The sequence below is a fragment of the Neolamprologus multifasciatus genome, chromosome 18 (assembly GCF_963576455.1).
Source record: "Neolamprologus multifasciatus chromosome 18, fNeoMul1.2, whole genome shotgun sequence".
Lineage (NCBI taxonomy): Eukaryota > Metazoa > Chordata > Actinopteri > Cichliformes > Cichlidae > Neolamprologus > Neolamprologus multifasciatus.
The window spans coordinates 6,610,056-6,635,646 of NC_140456.1; the positions used below are offsets into that span (position 1 = coordinate 6,610,056).

The 25,591-nt window shown below is 39.5% G+C and overlaps 1 protein-coding gene across 6 annotated transcripts in view; it reads left to right on the forward strand.

The window, feature by feature from the left end:
- LOC146497241 (nuclear receptor coactivator 2-like) overlaps window positions 1-25,591 on the forward strand; it is a 54,888-nt gene continuing 29,297 nt past the window's right edge. For 5 of the 6 annotated variants that reach the window (XM_085140375.1, XM_085140380.1, XM_085140377.1 and 2 more), the window contains exon 1: window positions 14,367-16,194. The gene's annotated coding sequence lies outside the window, so the exon portion shown is untranslated. Of the gene's footprint in view, window positions 163-14,076; window positions 14,139-14,366; window positions 16,195-25,591 lie in introns of those variants that run through there. The other variant, XM_085140376.1, reaches the window with a different exon arrangement.

The window sequence follows — 25,591 nt, forward strand, 5'->3', positions numbered from 1 at the left end:
GGGGGGTCTACTGGTAAAGATAAACAGCCGAGCCGAGGAGCCTCTGAGCCAGATGAACATGGCGGCTCCGGTCCAGGACGCCGCTGCCGCTCCGTCCCGCTGACCGACATCTCCCCGACGACATCCCGCACGTCAGGCACCCACGGTCTCCCAAACTCTCAGGTAAGTTTCCCGTCATTCTCTTGACCCCCACTTCTCCCGTTAGTCCCACCTCCAAAAACACGTATTAACGTAAAGGGCTCGTGCAAAGTGTCCACTAATTTAAATGGAGTTCTATACTAAAATGTGCATTTGTTGTTGTTGTTTCATGTTTTTTTGTTTTCCTTCATGGCGGTTCTACATTTTTATTGGGTAGTGAAAATATACCACAGGGTTAATTAGTTGATTACAGGAAATAACGTTATGTTCGTCCAGTATTTAAACGCGCAGGTCATTCATCCGTGTTCACGAACCGGGTCTGACGGCGAGTATACTTCGCCGTGTTTATCGGCCAAATCGGCTGATTGACAGCTATCACTACTGAAACGGGGTTTCGGGCGAAACTAGCTCGGTGGATAAAAATGCTAATTTCCGTTGGTAACCTGCCAAATCCACGACTAGGGTTCAAATGTTCGGCAGAAGAAGTGAACGCCGATTGGCTCTGCTGTTTGTTTAAGATGTTTAAGCAACTGTGTTACAACGGCACAAATATCCCAACCAGGACTTCGCCGTTTAACTTTTAACGGTTAGCTGTTTAAATCCCCTCTTCCTGATCGAGAGAAGCGACAACTGCTGGTTTATGTGAACCTCCGCTGTAGCCACAAGCGTTCAGTGCTCGCTTGTTGCTCCTCTTAAAGTTTCATGTAATCACCCATAATTAAACCCTCGTTGATCACAGATGGGTTTATCAGATTAAGACAGACATATAATTGTTTAACAGTGAACATTTTATGATATTGTCACACTGGTTCATATCGCTTTGACTTCCTCAAGCAACTCAGGCGTCAAGCAAAACAAACGCAATCGTACACTTCCGGTTTGTAGTTTCAAAGTAAAGCCAGAGACGCTCTAAAAGAGCTGTTCCACTTCCTATTACTGAACAGAAATTGAACAGAAATTGGCTGAAATTCTGCAGCGGGCCCACATAAATTATTTTATTTTTGGAAATACAGAACACAGATCTAATATTTGTTTAATGTTCAGACTCTTATAAAACAACTTTTATGTCCTATTCTCATAAAACACTTCTGTTAATACATGCTAAGTAATTGTTTAGAATTTGTGGCACTTTACCAAATTAAAACAAGTTGTTAAAAGCAAAGTCAACCCACAAGATACATTTTAAAGTGTGTACATGTAGCAGCTGGTTGTGGTGGTCAAAGCTAACTGCCATCAGAAAATAAAATTTTCTGCTGTTGTTTCAAGTTTCAAGCCTGAAACTAACATATCAGCTACAGTGAAGCAGTTCACAGCCATGTACCCAAGTCTCTCAAATACTTATTTCACTATAATTAACCCATAAACAAAGACCATAATGGAAATGTTGGAAGAAAAAATGTTTAACCCATAAAAATTTGCTGGGATACCTCTATAGGATGCTGTCAGAGGTCCAGAGAGCTAGTGTTCTTCAATATATTAAAATTTCCCTGTTTTTGTTGTTTATTCAGTTTAAAGATACAATTGTAGGTAGTTCATAACTTATGTTATTTCATGATGGTATAATTCCAGCATTTAGTAGAATGATGCCACAGTTTAAATGACTGTTAATAATAGATTTGTAATAATTAAAAAACAAGTGTCTTTTCCTTTTCTTCCATCTAATTTGACATAGTTTATCAGCTAGCTCTACTGTGTTGTGAGGGGATGCTTATCTCTCCAGAATGTGTTTTTTTTGCAGGTTTGAAGCTGCAAACAAACAATAATAAAAAGGCTAATTATCTGAAACAACATGTTATTTCAAGTGATATTATCGTTTTAGTCCAGTGGGAATAGTCGTAGGTGAAAATCCATTAGAGACTGGTAGATGGATAGAAACTACTGACATTATTATCGTCATCATTTTTTTTAAAAATGTATTTAAAGTCATAACAGGCTATACTCTGTCAAGATGGGAGGACGTCTGCTGGTTTGTTAAGAATGCCGTTGCGTGATTTGAGACCAGGCGTTTAGGAAATGAGGGATATTTACATCAAACTTGCGTCTTTTTTTCATGACATATGATCCTTGAGAGTGCTTTCACTTTTGCTTTTCCTTTGTTATATGCGTATGCTGTTAAAAGCCGATTTGCAAAGCAAAAGCCAAATGATTTGCACTTTAGAGTGTCCAAGTTTGAGATATTACAATCATCCCTCTTATATATTCAGCAGATTGCTACTTTTTGGACTACATAGCATGTGTATGTATGCTAACAGGACAGCATAGAATGAGGAGTGCGGCTGTGACAAAAACATGTCGTGCAGGTTTACGCTGAAAAGAAACACTCACAGCTCAGAACGTATTGTCTTGCAGTAAGGTGGGCCTTTTTAAATGCAGGCACAAGAATTTGTCTTTATTTGCTGTTGTGCTGTTTTCTCTGTGTTTGCTATTGTGCTGGTATCTTACTACAGGAAACCTGTCAGTTTGCCTACGTGACAGGTGCCATCTGATTCCTCTGGAAATGTTATCTATGAGGGCTGGGCTTATGATTTTTTTGGGCTCTTTTAGGCTTATTTGCTCTTCCCGGCACCCCAAACTGAACTTTGAAAGGGATTGCAACATGTAGGCCAAGTGTTCAGGTTCTGTTTAACCCTTCTTTCTGTACCTTTTTTCTCTCTAAGGGGTTAAGAGGCATTATGCTATTTATGCATAGAAACAGTTAGGCAGCACAAAATACTGTGCATGCTTTGTTTTAGTCAGGGATTGACCTCTATCTGTTTGCTCTGTATTTTTGTAACGTTTTTATTACAGTTACAGAGTAGTGTCTTGTCTGATTAAATTCTGGTACATTACACTACAATGTTCAATGCCAAAACTACCTTATAGTGCTGCAGCAAGAGTGCAGGAATGTTCTTAAGTCCAAGATCTTAACACAAATTTGGCAGCCTGCCCAATGAGGGATCCTTAGTGGCTTGAATTCACTAAACCACATGAGGGCTCAAATAATGTCCTGACCAATGACGGCAGCAGCAGGAGAAGGAGGAAGGGCAAGGCTTGACTGTGCATTTCTCCTCAGTTTGTTTTCTATGACGTTTTATCCTGGGACAGCAAGGAAATAGATTCGCACATTTAAATCATAGCCATCAATTCCTGATGTTATCCTGGTCTTGGATTTAAAATAAACCTAGTCCTAATTTAATGTCTTTGTGAGTGAATTAAATCAGATATAGACGTGAAAGTAGTGACAGACACTAAAATAAACATGCTAAAATTGTAGCTGTAGCAAATTCAGGTGGTGAGCACTGGGTTCCGTATCTACTTAAGAGCAAACGTTGCCTTCAGTGTTTCTCACCCACAAGCTGATATTGTTAATTTGGGAATGATTTGGGGGGGTATTTAAATACCAGCACAACTGGTTCATCTGTACATCCACTAGTATTTACCAAGGGGTGTATGTGTGGGTGTGTGCATGCTTGTCGACTTATCTGTGTTTGTTTATGTCTGTCTCTTCTCTCTGCCACCAACTTATCAGACATACTCTGCCCCTGGCTTTCTGTCACGTAGCAGAGACAGTCGCCTTCCAGGTCTGATCCTCCTGAGACCAAGTGCTCTAATTAACCACACACACACACACACACACACACACACACACACACACACACACACACACACACACACACACACACGCACACACCCATGTCACTGACTCCCCTGAAAGCTTCCTGTGGTGCCTGAAAACCATAATCACTGTAATATTCCCTCAGCAAAATGAATCTGCAGGATATTGTTACAGTATCTGATGATAACATACGTTTTAGTTCTAAATCAAAGTGCATTGACTTGCAGATTCGAATACAAATTATCTCCTTAAACATTACTGAATAATAGGAAGTAACATAAAAAAAGAGTCTTAGAATAGACTTCATATATGAGCCTTTAAAAGGTCAGACGATGTATTGGCTCATGCGCATTTTTTAAGTTATCTTGAATAAGTAAGAGACGATGCTTTAGATTGCAAAATGTTTAAGGCAGCCTATTGTGTACAATCTTTGTAATTGTTACACAGTTTCTAAATTAGTTCTTTCTTATCGTGCTAGATGTGACATACGCCAATACTTTATATCTGCGATAAGCTAATATCAGCTGATATCAGCTAGCCAATTCACTGGTTTTTATCATCTCTGTTGACACATTCAGTAGGTTATTTAACAAAGTTCTTCTTTTATTTATTTTTGTCCAACCATATTATTTTATTTGACCTTAATGTAAACAGTGAAAAGCCTTGATAAGGGTAGTATATAAACCAGTGCAAAATGGAGCACATTTCAGATTTGAGAGCTCTAGTGAAAAATAGGTCTCCTTTTCCATCTACAGCATTTGGCAGTATGTAGTGATATGGCTTTGTTCTGCAACATTCAGATACAGTGTCAGGGAGCAGCAGCACCCTGACAATAGACATAACACTGATTGATGCAGGTATTGTAGATTCCACACTGACAAGTATATGAAGGCCTTCCTCGGCTCGAGTGGCAAGAAGTCATGTAAAAAAGGATGCTTTTGGGTCCATGCTTACTGGTTCCATATGAATTAAGAGGGTAAATAGCAGCCAGATGCTGCTAATAAAATATGCTTCATTTTAGGTGTTTAGCACAATACTGCAATTTTCCCAGTGCTCAGAGAAACTGCAAGAAACACAAGGGCTACATCCTAGACTCTGCAGGCGTCAGTTAGCATGTTAAATCCTAAAGTACAAGGCCTGCATAGAGCCCTGTGAAAACTATATTTTTCACTTTTTCATTAACGTGCCTGCCTTTGGGACCATTTGGGCTTTCATGTAAGAGACTGCACTATCGATTACCCATGGGTCTTTGAGGCTAATTTCTATAAAAGTATAACCCTTCTCTGTGGTGTTTGCAGATCTCCAGATAGATAATGTAGTATGATCCCTACCTAACTTTCTGGTTGTGGCTTCCATGAACTATGACATCACCTTTACTCATTTATAGTGGCATTTGACGTGTGATCCAGCCATTTTCCAAATGAAAAGTTTCTCAACTCCAAAAAATTAAAAAAATTAAAAACTGTTTCATCACTGATGGACTGAAAAAGCAATCATGGAGGTTTTTCAGTTTTTGGTAGACTATCTCAACTTTCTCAACTAAATTATTTCCACAATTTCCCTCAGTGCCATCTGGAAATTTCTGTGCTCCTGCACTGAAAAATCGTTTTCTATTCCTATTCTATTTTTGATGCATTGGTCAGCATGTGTCGCAGTTTGAATGAACAATGACTAATGTGTTAACCACAATAGTGGCTTAATACAGACTCAAAGTTTTTTGGCATACCACCTGTTTATTTTAAAAGGCTAATACTTCTAAAGGCTAGAGGTGTTTAATAATTTGCCACGATTATGATTTAAAGGACTTAAAGTTTCAGATACATCAAAACATTTGAATCATATTTTTAAAATGTGATCATATTTTATCCTAATGACAGTAGCTGAGAGAACTGAGGAGAGGAGTTCTAATACAACAACAGCAACACTTACATCATTGCTCAGATACTAGCCAAGCCGAAGCACTTGTAGCTATTCTTGCAAAAAGTATACACACTTATTATAGATATACTGGAAACACTTGTTTTGTTTTTTGTTTGTTTTTTCTCGTGATTATAGTAAAACCATGAGACCTAAGGCATGCTATGAAGCATCTGAAAGTTAAGGATAGTTGTACAAAGAAAAGCTGTTTTTGGGAGATGCAGAGCAACGGCTGAGAAATTCTTGTTATTGTTAGGGGAGCAAGTCAGATCTACATGTCTGTTGCTTATGACTCAAATATGACCTTAATTCGAAATTCAGACAAAGAATAGATTGCAGCAAAAACCACAAGTATTTTGTAATTTCTTGACATGGTGACTGCACACAACAACAGGAGGGGCTTTCATTCATATTCCCTTATTTACCGTATGTGTACCTAAAATAAAACACTCATGGACTGGAAAGTTTGATCGGTCATCGTCATCATAAATCACCAATGTGTTTCTTCGAAAAATTTTAAAAGACTCTACTGTACTTGGACATATGATATCATATGATAAGTATGATACTTGTGACTGTGGCCATGATTATGAGACAGTGTGGTCAACACCATTAAGAAGCATTAAGAATTATTTAGTTAATTACAAGCAGCTCTAGAGCAGAGTGTGTGTGAGTAAGCTCCGACCGCCTACAATTTAAATGAAATCTTTTTGTTTGTCATGTATCTGAATGATAGTGAGGCCAGAGCTGTCTGAAGTCTTTTAGACTCATCCAATACTATTGTTTTTTAATTTTTGCATACTTAGATTTATACTTGCTAAAGCCTCATATTTGCTTCAGATAAATCTTGGAATCACTTCATGGTATGAAGGGAAGGAATGATTACAAGAAAAACCTGCTTCACTGTTCATACAGGACCCTGACTAATCTTCTTGGACAGAAAAAATGTAGCCCTTTCCCCTTGTTGTTGGTATATCATAGTGCTATTTAGTACTGTAAGCTACAGTGTTAGCCAGGGCACAGTTGTGGAGGTTTACATGTATTCACGATGGTAATTTGAGGCTTTTTATGATTTTTCTGAACGGTTCTTTGTCTGTTTCAAGTTTTTTTTATTCAGCATACACCTTTGCTGACTTTAAAAATTAGAATTGGGTCCACAAGTTTAAATTTATTTTGGATTTTGTCTGATTTAAACATGGTCAAAAGTACACATACAGGCTCAAATATAAACATGCATACATAAAACATTTTTAATAAGTTGTGCTGAAGGTTCTCTAATGTCTTTTAAGTTGACTACAACTGCTAGTTTCTCTTTGGCAGCATAAGAAAACATTTGTTTGACACAACTCACTGGTTCAACCAATATAGAACAATGAAAAAGTCTGAGGAACTCAGTGAGGTTCTAAGATGGAGAACTGTAGATTTATTCAAGCTGGGAAGGACTAATGGAGCACTTCTAAACAAACGCAGATTCCGGGATCATCGGTTCAAATAATTTACGTAAATGCAAGTTGTTCTGATATGCCACCACTTTGCCGATGTCGGGAAAAAGACCTAAACTGTTGACCTCAGATGAGAGGGAGGATGTCCAGAAACATTTTAGGATTCAGCAAGGCTCAAACCTGCCTGGGTAGAGAGGGTGAAGGGCAAAAAAAAGAAACCACTGCTCCAAAATCAACACCTTCAACTTCAACTGCAGCTGTACATGGACAAGCCAAATGTTCTTCCAATGATACATTGCACAAAAGGGATGCAATACTAAAGAAGGAGGACTAGCTCAAAATGAATCAATTTCACCTCCAATCAGCTGCTAGATGGTGGAAACTTTGGTGTTCCAAAAGGACAATGATCCCAAACACATAAGAACTGGTTTTGGAATGGAGAAAGGAGGCTGATGTTGGGCTTCTGGAATGGCCTTCCCAAAGCCCTGACATTAACTCTATTGAAAATTTGTGGACTATGCTTAAAAGCCAGTACTTTAATTAACCCTTTAGATCTGTTTTTTTGCAGTGGTTTTGACAACTGATTTAAGAATAGCAAAGAGAGCAATGGGTAATGCTTACCACTTAAAATACACTTTTGTTGAGGCTCTTTCAAACTTGGGATGAATGAATAGCATCTCAGGCAAGATTTATGTTTCAACTTTTATTTTCTTAGATTCATTATTGACTAATTTGGGAAATATGCCTAAATCCAAATGAATACTGTAATTTGAACTAATAAACATGGAAAGATTTTTCCTTCTAAACACAGTTTTCCATCACAAGTTTATTCTTAGATTTAATTTGAAAGTGGTATTTAAAGTGGCAGAAAAAAGGCTTAAAAGTCTTCAGTTTGTCTTGCTTAAACCACATATGCTACAGTGAGACAGTGAAAGTCAAATTTTAAAACTAGCAAGTATCAAGACACCTTCTGGCAGATACATTTACAGTCATTGTTTTTTTCATTTTTTTTATAAACACTGAAGACTGCAGCTGGCTATGAAAGCGCAGCATGCAGCCTCACATGATTTGAGTTTCTGGCTTTGAATTCACACTCTCTCAGCTGTTGTGTTGTCGTGGCAGAAAGTCTTAGTTTTACAGTAAACGTCTGTTGCATATAAGGGATACATAATCCAGATTAAAGTGATGAAACAAAGCAATAAACTAGCATGTTGCCACTCAGCTGAGGAGCAGGCTGCAAAGCTAACTTGCCTTCCTATGTGCAAACCATATGGAAAGCTGTGCAGGGTTGAAGCAGTAGACCTGTGAGCCAAGTGTAGCAGGTTGCATAACAAGTGCTAATTTGGTTAGCTGGAGCTGATGGCGGCTGTAATTCTCCAGCACTATGACAGCAGAGCTGTGTTAGAGAGAGAGAGAGAGAGAGAGAGAGACTCCACAGGCTTCCAGCTGGATAATATAAGCTAATAGCATAACAGGCTTTTGCAGAACAAACACAGGCCATGGCCAGAGCTAATTGTGTTGTTCATCACAGCCTTTTGGTGACAGACCATTGCTGCAAAGATGACAGTAAAGAGGTTAAGCAGCACTGTGGCCAAAATGCATATTATGGCTTGATTAAGTCAATTCTGATGCCCATTTGTTACTCCGATCCTATTCTCATCACGAGACTCTGGAGATGAATCAAAGTCACGTAATGACAAGTTATTAAATTCAGGAAATAACTGAAAAATTTTAAAAGTTTAAAAATATCCTTTTGTCCACATGCGATCAAAGAGAGGTCAACACAGCTGAGCTTCTTGTGTTTTGGTTTAGCATCACATCTGTGGCTGAGAGAGAATGGTTAGATTAAGAGTAAAAGCAGATGACAGGGCTGCTTTTGAAAAACTTGTCATTTTTAAGAGTTACTTAAGTCATTTGTGGCTTAAGGGTAATTTTTGTGCAGTCTTAAGATGAATGATTGAGCAGAATTTGTAATTAGTTGACATGCTAACCTCCCTGAATGACTGTGGGTGCTTTTGTTCATATTCACAAATTAGTCATATGTTTCACATAACGTTATAAGACATGGGCGGAATCTCACAGTTTCACAAGAAATTTGATGCATAATCGTGAACATTGCAAATTGCAGATGGGCTGTTTTTGCACATCTTATATGGGATTATATATTTTGCGTTACTGGCCAGGATTATCAGCCTATGCGTCTAACTTGTGCAATGTGTTAGACGCATAGGCTGTGTACTGTAAACCAGCTCTGAGCTCGGTGTAGCTGTGGATGTCTGTGTTACCATAGAGCTGCTTAGTAACAGAAATTAATCACAGTCAGGAAGTAGGCCGTCGCTCTGTGTGGCTCTCATTGACTTTCTGTAGCTCCCTCTCACTCTTCCCTCTCTCTATCTAACAGACACTCAGTGTGTGTGTGTGTGTATGTGCGTGCTTGGTTACCACAATGTCTATTATGCAAATAATTAACAGTGTAACCCTCCATTGCTAACTACAAAGTTTGGTCTTTACACAATTGCCATGACTCTGTAGGTGCAAATATGTGTTTCTTTGTTTTTGCTGAAAGCAAAGTTCAAGTCACTTTGGGGGCCCATTGTTTATTTTTTAAAACAGCCTTTAGAAATTATTTGCATGTTCTTTCCTTTGAGAAAAGGCTGTTTCCGAAAGGGAGAAAACAGTCCAACTGGTTAATCTGTATTATACTGGTGCTTCAGTGTGCATCTTACTGTCTTGGCTTGTTCTACTTGAGGTCCTGGGTAAAATGACTGATAAAACTGTACTCTTTGCAGTACCTAAGTTTGCAGTGCACAAAGTGGGCTGGGTGACAGCCACAGGATTTTTCTGTCATCGTGCATGTGCGCAGGAAGAACATTTGTGCTTGCATGTGTGCTTGTGCAATTCACAAAGGAGTTGGGTAGAGATCAGCTGTCCATCTCTCCTCCACAGACACCGACACACTCTGATGCACACACAAACTGACAAATGCACACATACGCACAGCTATCTCAGCGGTGGCAGGTGCATGTTAAAGTGCAGTGTGGTTTGAGTGTGCTGTGTCCAACTGACTGAGAATGCTGCTGCCACGCGCACACACACAACACACACACACTAAGTAACAGTGAACAAATCGGGGGGAAGAGCCAGCAGATGTTTCAGATTTGGCCACTGACCAAAAAAACTAACTTCTTCTTTTTAGTACTTTTCATTTGGTGTTCTTGATTACAGTAACTACACACACACACACACACACCACAAGCATGCAACACATTACCACTGTGCTAACGATCTCGATTTGGTAGGTTTGACTCTTCCATTTATTTCATCTATTTTAACTTGTTAAACTTTCAAGCTGCAACATGTTGCATTATACACATCATCGTGTTTTTAAAACTGGTCGGTCAACCCTGTCCATGCACACAGTGAGCAATGCATGCGGATACCGAGTACTGATACCAGTTAAATGACTGGACTGTATTCTTTTACTACCAGGAAGCAATTGGGAATTGCTCTTTTATCTGCAAGGCAATGTCAGACTTGGCTTTCGCTTTCCAGACTTTGTAAAACAAATTGTAACAGGCTTATTAAGTCTAGTAATAAACAGTGTTGGGGAGTAACGGAATACATGTACCGCCGTTACGTATTTAAAATACAAAATATGAGTAACTGTATTCCGTTACAGTTACCGTTTAAAAAGGTGGTATTTAGAATACAGTTACTTTGTTGAAATAAATGGATTACATGGCGGTACTTCCCTGTTTCATATCGTGGGGGTCAGGACTGTTTGGGTTTTGTTTGACAGCTACGTTCTGTTGTTCCAGGCGGCAGCGTTACGGTTGCCATGGTTACAGGGTGACGCTCTCTCTCTGGGTGTTTCCTGGGTGAGAGAGCGCCTGTTGTTGTTGTGCTAAGCTAATAAGCAGAATGCTACAGGTATAGCTCTAAAGAATGTAGCATCATGGGCAGTGTAGTCCGTGCTGCAGGGAGAATGGACTGCCATACACGTTATGTGTCTGTGAGCGAGGGAGGGAGAAAAAGGAAAAGTAGAGCTGTCATCGAGCAAAAACGGGAGCTGGAAGCATGTAAATATAATAATAACCACTGCAGCCAAGAAGAGAGCCTGACGAGCCCAGTTGTAAGTAAGCTATTAAGACTCGACTGTACACCGTGTTCGTGTTTTCCTCCAAAAACAATAAGTCCCATTGGAGCAGCCTTTCAACGCCTCTCTCTGTCTCTCACTAGCAAAGTTGACCCAGACAACAAAGTAAAGCTAGTTTTCGGCTACGAGCCGACACAGAACCCACCGTATTAGCCAGAGGTCCCTTTACTAAGGTTCGGAGCCGCGGACCTTCAGTAACAGTAATAAATCACAGCAATAGTACATTCACGTAGTTGTAAACAGCATGATAATATATTAAGTAATCCAAAGTATTCAGAATACGTTACTCTCATTGAGTAACGTAACGGAATACGTTACAGAATACATTTTGGGGCATGTATTCTGTAATCTGTAATGGAATACATTTTAAAAGTAACCTTCCCAACACTGGTAATAAATGACAAGACAACCAAGATGAATTCAATCGAAAATAAAAATAAAAAGTGTGCATGTTATTCGCCGAATCTTTTTTGCACTAGTTTCATTTCAGCTCAGATTTAGAATCTTCCCTGCCCACAGCTTTCATTTCATACTAGTTTCTCCTTTCGCTGCTCTCAGTCTCGCCGTGAGCGCACCTACACACAAACACAGATGCACATGCACACATGTGTTTACATGGAGCTGACAAGGGGCAGGCGAGGTGAAATAATATTAATCAAGTTGATAAAATGTGTTATGTTAATGTATGTGAAATAAATATTTCCCAGTAAGCGTTAGACTGAACATTGCAAGAGGGAGAGTGCAAGAGCAAGTGAGAGAGAGAGCTATGTTAGCTCTCCTGCTAGCAAACCAGTGCATTGCTGTTGATTCATACTTTATTAAACACACAACAACATGGGCTTGAATTGCATAGATTGGCCCAGCTGTCCGCTTTTTGAGTCAGGATCAGTCTAATATTGGATCAGTACATCCCTGTGCCCGCATCAGCCTTTTGTTTGATGCTTCACATTATGTCTTTAAAGGAAAACAAGTTTCAGCTTCCTGCATCGAACGCTGAATTTGTTTAAACATAAGTACATGAATGTTCATAGCCTCAGTATTAGTGAAATTGTATTTATAACTTATTTACCACTATGTCAGAAGTGGAAAAGAAAAAAAGTCACAGTAACAGTTCTTGTCAAAGACTTTTGGTAAAGATGTGCAGAAAATTATGGAAAAATACTGAACGCTTCACTTCTACAGTCAGAGGATTTTGCAGGTCTGTTATGTTGTTGCACTGGACGTGTCGCTTCTGTGTTGAATTCTTAGGGCATGAGATGGTAAATCGTCACTCAAACCCACAATGTGGGGTTTTCCTTTAATTTGCCATCCCTTTTAACACTGAGGGGGGAAGAGGATGTGATTCAACACAGAGAGTATGTGATGCATAATAGTTCCTGAAAAAAATGAGTTTTTACTTGATTACAACAGATATATATGTGAGGGGGGGGGGGGGTGACTGAAATCCAGTAAACAGGTAGGCTCTTTCTGTCTTTCCACAGCAGCAGGACATGTGACCTACACTTTGGACTTTACACACACGCACACAGTTGCCTGCAACATGAAAATGAAAGGGCACGCTGTAAAATGGTTCTGAAATATCTGATCGTTAGGGAGGGATTTAAGTAGATTTCCACTACACTTCAGCTGTTCAAATAAAAGGAGCCCAGTTGTTTCATAAAGTAGGATGTTTCTTGAATATGAACCAAAGCCAGTGGGAACTCGATGAACCTGGAGCAGCACCATACTGTTCCAGGTCAACCTCACGGTGTGAAAAAGGCCTCCGAGCTCTCGGAATCTTCCTCCCAGGCAGGGTCATTGTCTGGGAAAAGCTGCAGGTATCCTTGTTTTTGTGGGCAGGAGTGCGATTTCCAGCATAACTGGTGGGTGATGATTGAGGTTAAATTCTGCTAAATGATTTTACCCCGTAAAAGACTGCAGCACATTTAGCAAGCACACACTCTTACACATTTGATCTAGGCGTGCCCTGCATCTGTACTTGATGATGGGTTGACTCTTGTGGTAAAATGAAGTGATGTGTTTCACTTAAGTGTGTCTCATGCCTGGAAAGTGATAATTATTCATGCGCTTTAGCAACTCAATGTGATGTCAAAAAACGTTCATTCAGTACTTACGGGAATGTCTCATCAGTGTTTGTGTTTGTATGCCTTTATTTTTTACTATTAAAGTTACATTACTAGTTTTGGGAAGTTCTCATCCTGTGAAAATACGCTTTATGTTTCTGAGAAAATAACCTGATGATGTCACTGGGGTTGTTATACCTCTGAGGCTGGAGACTAAACATTATTTTATAAACACTGGATTTTGAAGGACACATCTCCGTTTACATCTTCATAGTCACACGAAATACATTGACGTATGCTAATTTGCGTTATGAGAATGATCCAGTGTCTTAAGAGCTTTATCTGTATTAGGGATAAAAAGCTTCGCCAACTTGGCTAATGTTGCGTTGATTTTGGGCCATTTCCAGTTTCTTACAATTTTTCTCAGTTTGTGCCTAAGCTGTTCATTATACATGCAATAATTCATTGTCCATGTGTCTGTATTTCTACAAACAAGATGCCATGCATACATTTTATGGTCCTTCAATCTGGGATCCTGTTTTCAAAGTATTACATAGTATTAGACACGGTAAACATAGTAATAAAAGGCTGAAAGAAATGTTATTAACGAAAAAACTATTATTAAAAGAAAAGCAAAGAAACAAAGATTGTACAGATTCTGGGATCAGCTGTCAGACACATTGCTATTTAAGAAATTTGTTTCGGCCCAACCTTTCAAACACAAACCTAACATTTATCTTTGTTTTTGTTTCATGTGTCTCACAGAGATAACTGAATGATGTTGCCATATCTTTATGGATGTTTACCCATGATGCTTTGCAAATCAGGTAAGCAGAATCTTCATGTTAAGATAGTGTTTTGCTGTATTAGAATAGGATGCAATACAAATATAGCATATATCAGTACACATATATGTTATATTACAATGCAAGTGATACAGAAAAAAAATTATTTAGGGATGCAGTGGAGTTCAACATGCAGATGCACAGATTCTATAAAACACTGAATTTTATTTGAGTTTTTTTTTTTGTTTGTATGTTTGGTTTTGTGCTAAGGGACAACTGGCCTGTGTTTCACCTCTTCATCACATCCAACATCATTTATCCGGTGCAAAACTTGGGTGTTACATCAGATATATTGACCACTGACCAAGTTAAATCCCAACTTACTTGCCAATATACTGACATTAGCAGTGATGATATTGGCCAGTGACAATGGTAGACCATTGTACTGTAACGGCACTCTTGTTTGATTTTCTATAACCAAATATAATTAAATTGCATTTTGCATGGCCAATTATTAGTGCCATGGCATCAGGAAAAGTACATTTGCAGGAGAAGTTCAAAGGTCATTCCTCAGTCAGCATATTTGTGATAGATTTCAAGTCCTTTAAGATTCGGTTCAAGTTTATTCGGTGTGCTACACATGTACCCTTCAACCGAACTTAAGGGTACTTTCACAGCACTATGACAGGACTACTCATCCACGTTTGCAGCTGTGCACGTCAGAGTATAATCGCCTTCTAACACGGCAACTTCCAGAGTAGAAAATGCAAAAAAGAAAACAAAAAGCCCAAAGTTTTCAGTTTCACGGCACTCATCATTCTGCCACTGTGAGCTTAACCTTTAAGCTCTTAAAAAAAAACAACCATTTGAACATTTGGTTGGGATCATTGAAACTTAAAACATGAAACTAAACCAAAAGGAGCATCACTGGATCAAAGGTAAGGACCAACGTCAGACATTATTTACAGCAGTTCATAGAAACCACAACAGCTCATAAAGCAAAACAGGGACATCCTGATATAAGAACATGGAAAGTGAAAACACAGAAGGATCGTATGTATGCGAGGGTGACAGTTAACCTAGTAATTTTTGTGTGAGTATGCGGTAGCTGTATGTGTGCGCAAAGCTCTTTAGCCATTTGTAAAATTACCTCTTAGTGTGTGTTTGTCTCTTTTTTCTGTGACTCATTTCACTTGTGTGTGTGTGTCTGTGTTTTTGCCATCTCCCTTCATGTAGGGCTTATTATACAAGCAGGGACAATGCTTATTATGCAAGTGCTGAATGTAATAGTCTTTCTCTGTCACTCACTGGCTTCGCTGTTTCTGACAGACATCTCTTTCTGCATCAGTTTTGAAAGTTGTGCGCAAGTTTGAATAATCGAAAATGTATGTATGTATTTATTTTTTTGTTCTTCTTGTTCGCCAAAAATAGACAGAAATATTCAGGCACCCGTGAATTCTGACAGCACTCACATTTCTCATTTTGCCGAATATTGGCAGTTTTTTGAACATCTGCATGTAAGCATCGTAAGTTTGTGAAAAGTGTTGTAACTAGTGGTAAAGTAACACATTTTGTACTTTGACTGTTTGGTAACAAATGTCATAGACGGTAATGATTAGTGTATTTTTTAAAATAATAAAAGCCAGCCAGAATTACAGAACAATAGGCCATGTAAATCATCTAGTGCCTAGAACGATTGTGAGCGAGAGGAGGGAGGAGTGTGTTCCTGTGTTGTGGGAGGAGACAGGGAGGAGTGTGTGCATGTGTGTGTTTCTACGTGATGGGGGGAGGGGAAAACAAGCGAGAGAGGGGGAGAGAGAGAGAGAGAGAGCAAGGGGTAGGGAGGGAGTGAGAGAGAGAGAGGATTTGCGGCATGTAGTTTGTCAGCTGTCATTAGAGGCAGATGACACACACATACACACACACACACACACACACACACAGGAATAATCTCACAGAGAAGCGAGGGGAAATACAAAACGAGTGTATGGTTGTGTGTGTGTGTGTGTATGCTGTGAAAACCAGTGTGTTTGCCTGGCCGGCATGGGATGTTTAGCCGGCTCTGGACCTGTTATGGACTGTTTTAACCAAAGCAAAGGTAAGCAACGCTCAGACTCTGATCTGCTTCGTTCTGTTTCGTGCTGACAGCAGATTAAAAGGCAAAGTCTGTAAGGTTGGTTGACACACTATATTTAAGAAGAACACACTCTTTGTTTCCATATGTCTCAGCTGATGACATTAAACAGAAGCAATGTTTAGCAGTGTATCAGCTACTTCTTGTTAACTTGAATCAATCAGAAGTTATGTCCCGCTTTAAAGCACCTGTCAGTCACTCGTGCTTTGATTGGACATATCTGAGCTAATGTTTATTTAATGTGAATGACAGAAATTAACTTTATATTATATTATCCCTGTTTCTTTATTAGCCAACAATGATGAGTTCTGATGCTGACAGTAGGTGTGACTATCCCAGTCATACTTGGACTTTGGGCTGTCATGTATTGTTGTTGTGGTTTTGTGTGTGCGAGCGTGTGTGTTTGCGTGTGTGTGCATGTTGCAATGGGAGTGGTTATGAATGACTGGCCACACACGCAGAGTGCACAGTCAGCAGGCCCGAAGCTGCTCTGTCACCTGAGGTCTAACCAGCCAACTGTTTACTCAGTTTTGTGCGCTTCAATAACAACTGTTGGTAAAACTCACCCGGAAAGCAGCAGGTTGGCCGAGTGTAAAATTCACAGGTTCGTGAAGTCGCTTTGCAAATGCTCGGTTTCGTAATGACGAGCTCGCAGTTAAAGGGAAAAAAAAGGGGTGGACTTGTTAATATTCTTAGCTAGTGAGGTGTCAGTTCAGTTTTAATCATTTTAACTAATTTCCCAGCGGCAGTTTTTACACAGGATATTAAATTTCAGTAGAGGAACACTGAAATAAATCTTTAGTGTACCAGAATGTTTCGTTTCCGAGTGAGCACAGCGATCCGCGTTTGAAAAATCCACGACTGCTTTTCTCACAAAGGCACACATACCAGTGCCAAACTTGAGCAATCTTAGAGGTTAAACTTTGAAAGACAACTTTCTGAAGCACAATGCAAACAGCTGGCATTTTATGGGGTCACTGGGCTGTGACTGCATGTTAATTTTCACACAGACACTAGCTGCTTCTGCTGATAAGTCACTCAGGGAGCTGAAGGTGGAGTTTGACCTCCGGGCCAGTAGAACAACGTGAAACTCCTCTGCTATCTCTATCTAGGTGTTTTTGCTTTCACTTCGTGTGGCTTTTTTAAAGTTGCCTACCTCACCGGTAAATTCGTCTAATCATGTCTGATATGAGCTGTGGTGTGTTCCCATATCATAAAAAGGGATTTACTGCTAACTGCAAAGAACTACATTTGATTCCATCACACAGTGTTTAGTGATGACTTTGCTTCTGCCACAATTATCTGCTGTTTAAATTGGATAAAAGTGGTGAGGTTTGTCTTGAATTCTGCATATGTTATACAATGAAGAGGGACCACATCACTCCAGACGTGGGAACACTGTACTGGCTTCCTGTATCTCTCAGAATTGATTCTTTTAAAAGTCACCTTGCTCAAAGGCTTAGGACCAGCCACTGCTTTGTGTCCTTTCTACTGCTGGGTACCCAAAATCACACCAAAAATGAGAACTGGAGATGCTCCCTCGTTTTCAGCTAATATCCTACTTGATGACATTAGTGATTTAAACATTTAAACACTCCTTAAAAGCAGGGCTTCTCCTGTCACAAACTGTTATGACAGAATGCCTTTGTGTGTTGTGTAATCGTTATCGTTACTTGTTTGCTCTTTCATCAAACCTGCATCCTCATTCTTTTAGTGCCGCACGTGTTGCATGAAAGGTGCTGTACAACCAAAGCAGTATTCCACTACAGTATAGTGTCAGATCAAAAGAGCTTTGAATGGCTTTTCAGAAGAGTTTCAAACCACCGGCCCTGTACTGTGAACTTGAAACTTGAGCTGAGAAGAGGCAGAAATCATATTTAGGAGTCCAGATTTCTCCACCGCATGATGACATAAAACAATCACTTTATTTCCGTCTGTGTCTCTGCAAGCACCACTTTTATATTTTGTGTTTGTTTTTAATGCATGTAGGATGATTCTGCAGAGGAACGTAAGTTCTCCTTTGGTGTCTTTCCTAAACATCAGTGCCGAGGCGGCCCCGATGTTTTTGTTCTGTGCTGTTAAGCAGCCGCTCAGTTTCAGTGTTTACAGCAGAAACTCTTTTGTGTGTGTGTGTGTGTGTGTGTGTGTGTGTGTGTGTGATTATCATCATGTTTGTCCATGTAGAAGCATGGCGTTTTTGTTTGTGTTTTTGTGTGCGTGCGCATTAGTATGTGTGTGTGTGTGTGTGTGTATGCACTCACAATTGAGTTAGCATCCGGGCAGGCATGTTCAATGTTATCGATTCCTGTCTATAATCGATCACGCTCTCACATTACATGAAGCTGCACATGCCGAGTAATGAGCAGCTGCTGGCTATCTAGCCAGCTAACAAGCCATCTGTGAACAGTTTATTTAGAGTTATTATTTTTAATGTCCCTTCATTTTGATGCTATGATAATTACTCTGGCGTTTCTGCACTGCACTTGCATCAGGTCATCTTTCACTCAGCTGATTTTCTTGGATTTCTGTCAATACAGTTGAGTTTCTGCTTGTTTTGCCTCTTTTTCCCTTTTCTAACTTTGGGAGAATTATAGAGAATTTACTATTAAACTCTAGTTCAAATTTGATCTGATCATTCTAATTGTAATCTATTAGTAACAACAAGATTTTTCTGGCAAAAAACAGGAACAGAAAGAAGACCGAGCTGAGGTGGCTGAGCTATGGTGGTGGGGGTGATTATTTAGACAAAAAAAAGGAGTGCTGGTTGAAGTGAGCCAGTTTGTACAGCTTGGTTTTTACGGGGACTCACTTCTCAGCACACAGAAAGGCATTTGCTTTTCATTCCAACACAACAGCGTCAAAAAGTCTTTGGAAACTTTGACACTTCAATAAAAGAAGGTCTGGGTAACCAGGTGGCAAGAGAGGTGACTGTGACCAAATGTTTGACGGGCTTGATTGGCTGAGAAACTCCTGTGTGTTCAGGTGGAAAACCGGCTGTAGGGATAGACGTATACTCGTGTCAAATTTGCATCCACTACATGGGTGTAATGGATACACTGGAAAGAAACAACACTGTGAAAGCTGAAGTGGAAGTCAGACTGTGCAACCCTCTCAAAGCCTTTCATAGTGTTTTTTCCTCTTGTTCTTGAGGTGCAGTGTCTGTTCTGGGATTTCAGATCTTTGATGTGCAGATTTTTTTGATGTTAAAAGAAGAAAAAGAAGAATCACAAAAAGAAAACAAAAGAGAAAATTTCATAATGTTTCAATTTCTTGTTCCCTTTCATGAGGAAATATTTTGCAAGAGGTCAATTAGCTTCCTAAAGCTATACCAACAAACGATCATATTTATTGAATTAAACTAAAGATTTACTGACGTGTTGGAGCTGTGAAGACGATGCTGTTGGATGATTTAGTTTGGTCTTCCAACAGGATGTTGATTGAGGTGTAGGATAGTATTATGACCTAAATTGTTTGAACAGCTCTTTAGCTATATCCATGTGTGTCGTAATGTTAGCTATGCTATGGACTATACAATTCAGCTGAAAGGCTTGATATAAGCAGGAAATAAAAAAGCTCTTCTTAAATAAGGCTTAGTGTGGCATCTGTATCAAATATACATATGTCACATATGATTTATGTTGAGGAAGCAAACAAAACAGAGTTTGTTTAATCATTAATCATTACTATCTAATTAGGTTTGTTTTCTTTTTATTTGTTGACACACATTAGAGGTTTTTTTTCATATGGTCTTATGCTCTCAAATGCTTCTTTTCTGAGAGGTTAGTGGAGCAAGAAAAGGCACGACAACAGAGTTTAACACACAAAGGTGCAACAAGGACAGTTTATATAGTTTTTGACATTTAGTTTCATTGCACTACAGAGACATTTTTGTATATTATGACTTCAGTCTACAATGCAGCAAAGCTAATGACCAACAAAAGAACAAACATGAACAAGAATAGCTCACATAACCGGTTATTCCATGTATCATGGCCATTTCCCTAAGTGGCAGCAGGATGTGTGCATCTGCAAAGCTCAGCAGAGCACCTGTGTGTTATCATCCTTAAGCCGTGTTGTAGAATCTATCCTTTTTGGCACGTGTGTGTAGTCTAACTGGTAACTGGTGTTAGTGCTGATTTGTGTTAGCTTAATTAAACAGCCTACTGGAAAGTCTAATATTGTTTGAATATTTGCTGACTCGGCTCCAACGAGCCTCAGGCGTCAAAAAAGAAAGCAGCCGTACCAGTTCATCCACTGCTGTCTTTCTCTTTGTGGCGACTCTTTCTAGTAAATCAAAAGCTATTTGGTAATTTAAGTCAGTGGATACTTGAAATGACTAAATAGTTATTGAAAGCAAATGTTGTAGCTACTCAGAGAAATAAAGCTAGATATGCACAATACAAATTGTCACCAGTAACCGGCGAAGAGCCAACCATAGAGCCACCTGCTCAGCATCACCGTGGCACCAAACAGCCGAGATGTACATAAAGAGATTGGACTTGTTGACGTGGACACGCTAACACGTAGAAAGCCACATACACAAACACGCTCACTGTGCATATGTCGCAGGCCTTTCAGTGTGGGAGAAGCCAGTGTTCTTAATCCAGCTACAGCAGGGTATTAAATCTACTTTATGTTTGTGGGTTTTCTGGCTTTTAGACAGCAGCCTTAACAGCTTACAGACACCAAAGGGAGGCGGGTCCTTACTACCAAATACCTCTGTCAAGACCACTGGTGTCTGATTGCTAAATTGATCCTGATTTTTATCATTTAGTTCTTTGTTTTTGCACTAGCAGTAGTAGGGAAACAAGGCACTGAAGTACTAGTCTTCTATTGTAGTGGACTATACTGCATTTGTAGCTGTGACTCCTCTTCACAGGTTGCATTCATAAAAATAATTATTCGGTTTTATTTTTTTCATTTCTAGAGGTTTGAAAATAAAATTTAATATTGCTCTGCAAGGAATAAAAAGTAAATTAAATTCAGTTTTATGTAACACCAAATCAGGACGACATTGGCTTAAGGCATTTTTATATTGTGAGGTAAAGACCCTACAATAATACAGAGAAAACAGAGAAAACCCCAACAATCATTTGACTCCTTTAAGCAAGCACTTTGGTGACAGTGGGAAGGAAAAACAGCCTTTTAACAAGAAGAAACCTCCGGCAGAACCAGGCTCAGGGAGGGGCGGCCATGTGCTGCAACCAGTTGGGGTGAGAGGAGGAAGTTAGGATGAAGACACGCTGTGGAAGAGAGCCAGAGATGAATAATAAATAATGATTAAATGCAGAGTGGTGAATAAACATATAGTGAGTAAAAAAGAAACACTCGGTGCATCATGGGAAGCCCCCAGCACCCTAGACCTACTGCAGCGTAACTAAGGGAGGATTCAGGGTCAAAAGTTTGTGTAAAGTCTTAAATATCATCCTTTGTCACCAACCCTTTTGAAGGTGTACTATAAGAGAGAGTATAATAACTACTAATAGTACTACCTACCATGCTTATATGCTTTGCAAATGTATGAAATTACACACATATATGTTAATTATTCATCCTTGAGGTGACTTTTGTTGTGTTTTGGCGCTTTATACATGAAATGAGTTGAATCCGAATGGATTAATGTGTCTGGGAGGAGTCATGCATGCATACTTTATGATCATTATATTAAGATGTAAAACCTTTTCACAAAATGCAAAGATCTCCAGGAGGAGCTTCAATAGAGCAGCCACCCACGGCGAGCTAAATTGTGCGTAACATTAACTGACGGACTCAATTAATTTCTGGGGATAAAAACTCTGACATTCGCACAGTAAATGTATTAGGACATTAAGAATAAACATGCAGGTTTTCCACTATTCCTGCAAAAAAACAAACAAAAAACCACATTAGCTTTAATTTTGTGCTGTCAGTCATTGCATAAGACTGCGTGGTCGTTGTTATTTTTTCTTTTTTTTTTTTGTTACACGCTGAAAACCTCAATTAGTCTGCACACTAAAGCCTGGGGATGACTCATTACCTTAATAACAATCCATAGTGCGTTTTACTTCCATGACAACTATCATTTGGTCAGAGTAGGTCTGTCATGCATATGGTGATTGTGGCATCCTCCTGACTTCCCAGCCATTCCCTGCTGAACAACAGGTCTTGTAATTATCTCTAATTTACAGTAGTAACAGATTTTCCAGAGGTTTTTACTCAGTGAGCTATTTTTGTTTACTTCTAAATGGAAGTCGGGTGTGCTATCTCTCATCTTATTTTCTTCCCACCTGATTTCCATGTGGTTGCAATCCAACACCTACATGCTCTATACCTCTGTTGCACAGTGGGAATTATGGGGAAATTCCTGGAAAGCTGAAGGCCGTTAGGGTAGTTTGTATTAACTAAATGATAATACCCCTGATCCACTCATCTGATTGCAGACATAGAGATTTAAACCCAGTGTTTTGTTCAAACTAAACAGAGACTACAGATGTGTCCGTTTCCTCTTCTTTAAAAATAAGTAAGGGAAGTAAACAACAAAAACACATAAGTGAAAGCCTCACCCTGCACTCACCTCTGCAACCCCCATCCCCACAAACCGAAAACAAAGAAACTGAGGAGCCGTGGTTTCTACTGGAGACAGGGTCCACTTAAGCAGGCAGTGATCAATCCTCAGCTTTAATTTCTTAATGGCTGGTTTGACCCTCTGGCCCTGGCTCTTCTCTGCTTCTCAAATTGTTTTTAAATGGCTTCACTTTGCGAAGCTCTTGGCTCCTCTGATTGCATTAGTATCGGGCTGAGCGGGGTAAAGGCTTTTGTCGCAGGCTACATTAGTGTTAATTCATTGTGTGCACGTGTGTGTTTGTGTGTGTGTGTGTGTGTATGTGTGCCTTTCTGTGTTTCTATGCCACATGTCTCATGGATGTTCTTGTGGATTTGGACATGTGTATGTACTTCAGACATTGATTGAAGTATTTTAGTGAAGCTGATTGTGAGGAGTAAAGTGACTTTGTGTGTGTGTGTGTGTGTGTGTACCTTTCTCTTATTGACTGAATGTTTAAGCGAGGCTTTCATCAACTTTTAAGGTTAGCGTGCTGGACTCTCGTGATGACGACGTTAACTTCACCGTCTGCTGAACATAATAAGACTCTTTGTTTTGAAACTTAATCACACTTGACGTCGCCAACCTTTGTTTAATTAACTTTTAGAGAGGTGTTTCCTTTTTTTCCCTACTTAATCAAAGTAAATGGATGTCTTGCACAGCTCGAGGGTGGAAGGTTAGTTTTGGTACTTGATGTTCAAGTTTAAATATCTCCAGCAATGATTGACAATCAAGTAATTAACTCACACGTTGTAATTTCCTTGTTTATTAGGATGCTGATTACACTATTAGGAAAGAAGTGGGTATTGTCAAATGACTTTCTGTTCATTTGCATATGCCACGCGAGAGTTGATCAACTTGGCATCAATTTGTGTTAGCAAAATATGTTTGCAAAGCTAACTTTAAATCAGCTGCTGAGTACTGACAGGAACTAGAAAGTATAAACTTTTCCCCATATGAGCTCCTCTACACTGGCTCCCTGTTAAATCTAGAGTCAAATTTAGAACTTAAAATCCTTCTCCTCAAATACAAGGTCTTGAATTTTTAGGCCCCATCGTATCCTAAAGACCTCATGTTACCGCACCTTCCCAGTAGAGCACTTTGTTCTACGACTGTTGGCTTACTTGTGGGATATTTAAAAGTAAAGTGGGAGGCAGTACCTTCAGCTTTTGGGCCACTCTTCTGTGGAACCAGCCTCACCCTGACTTCTTTTAAGATTAGACTTAAACCAGTCCTTTTTGTAGTTATGGCTGGATCACGTCTCCTGGAATCTTCCCTTTGGTTTTCTGCAATAGGCCTGGGCTCCTGGGGGCTTCCCATGATGCACTGTGTGTTTCTGCTTCACTCACCTTTTTTCACTCTGAGTTTATAAACCACAGAGTATTTATTCATCAGGTATTATTAATCTCTGGTTCCATCTGGTCATGGCAGATGTCTGCCACTCCCAGAGCCTGGTTCTGCTGCAGGTTCTTCTCTTTAAAAGGGAGTTCTTCCTTCCCCCTCCCACTGTCGCCAAGTGCTGGCTAATAGGGGGTGATCTGATTGGTGGGTTTTTTGAGGTGACTATTGTGATTTGGCTTTGTATAAATGAAAGTGAGTTGAAAATGAAGACCTATAACACTGAAAAGGGAGCAAAGATGCCATTGATACTATAGAGAGCTAATAAACTATCTTCCATCAAACAACAGATGCAACAAAGCAAAAAAAAAAAGATATCAAAAAGCTGCTTTGACTCAGAAGGCAGCACAAAATTTCAAATTCCTGCTTTGTTTATTAGACTCTTTGCTTTCTCATGGTTGGCCTGACAAAAAAAAGTAGTCCAAGTTATATTTTTAACTTACTGGCTACCAGACATGACGCGTGGTCTCAGTCTAATGCCTGTGTATGGGAAAGCATTAGAAAGGGTAATTACTGTGGCCAAGTGGACAGAGATGTTTGTCTCTCACCATGACCCTCATCACTGCTGAAATCTTCTGTATTTCACTTAAACTTGCTCTTTTATGAATGATTATATTCTAGTCATCAATCAGCAACCATCACCCACCATTAAGTGTCATCATGTAACCTACAGTAGTGACGCTAATGTCGTTCTATTTTTAATAACTTTGCAGTGTATATGTGTGTTTCTTCCTCCACATTTATACAAATCATAGGACGACTAAGGATCCACAGCTCTGGTGGTGCTTGTAGCCTAATAATAGGACAGTCGAATGGTTACATTGCTAGCACACTGATATTTAGCATGTACAATGCTATATGTAGTTTAGCATGTTGGTAGTAGTAGATGGAAGAGTAATTACAAAGTCATTACAAAACAGCAGTTGAACGGTCGAAAGGAACTGCTGGTGTAGCTGGTGGGAAAGTCTGGCCATAAACAAAGTCATTATAATCAATCCTTTTGAGACAAATTCATTCAGTGGTTGTCAAGATGGCAGTGCCACTGTCAGACAGGCATTTTATTCCTAAAGCCTGCTAGCTTTTCTAAAAATTGGCTGATGGCACGAAAAGTTGATAGCTAGCTAAATCACAATGATAACAACTCATTAACAAGGGCTCTCTTTGCATTGTGGGAACTATCACCACATCCACAGCCAAAGACACCACTTGGCAAAAACTGACTGTCTGATTTTTTTTTAAAATTACTTCTTTTTTTTAAATCACATTATTGATAATTTTCTGCTCTCTTGGTGTAATAGGGATATATTTTCCTCCTTCCTCAGAACAGCAGATGCTCCTCCTCCTATTTTCTTCCTCCTGTTACCCCATACATTTCCACTTGTG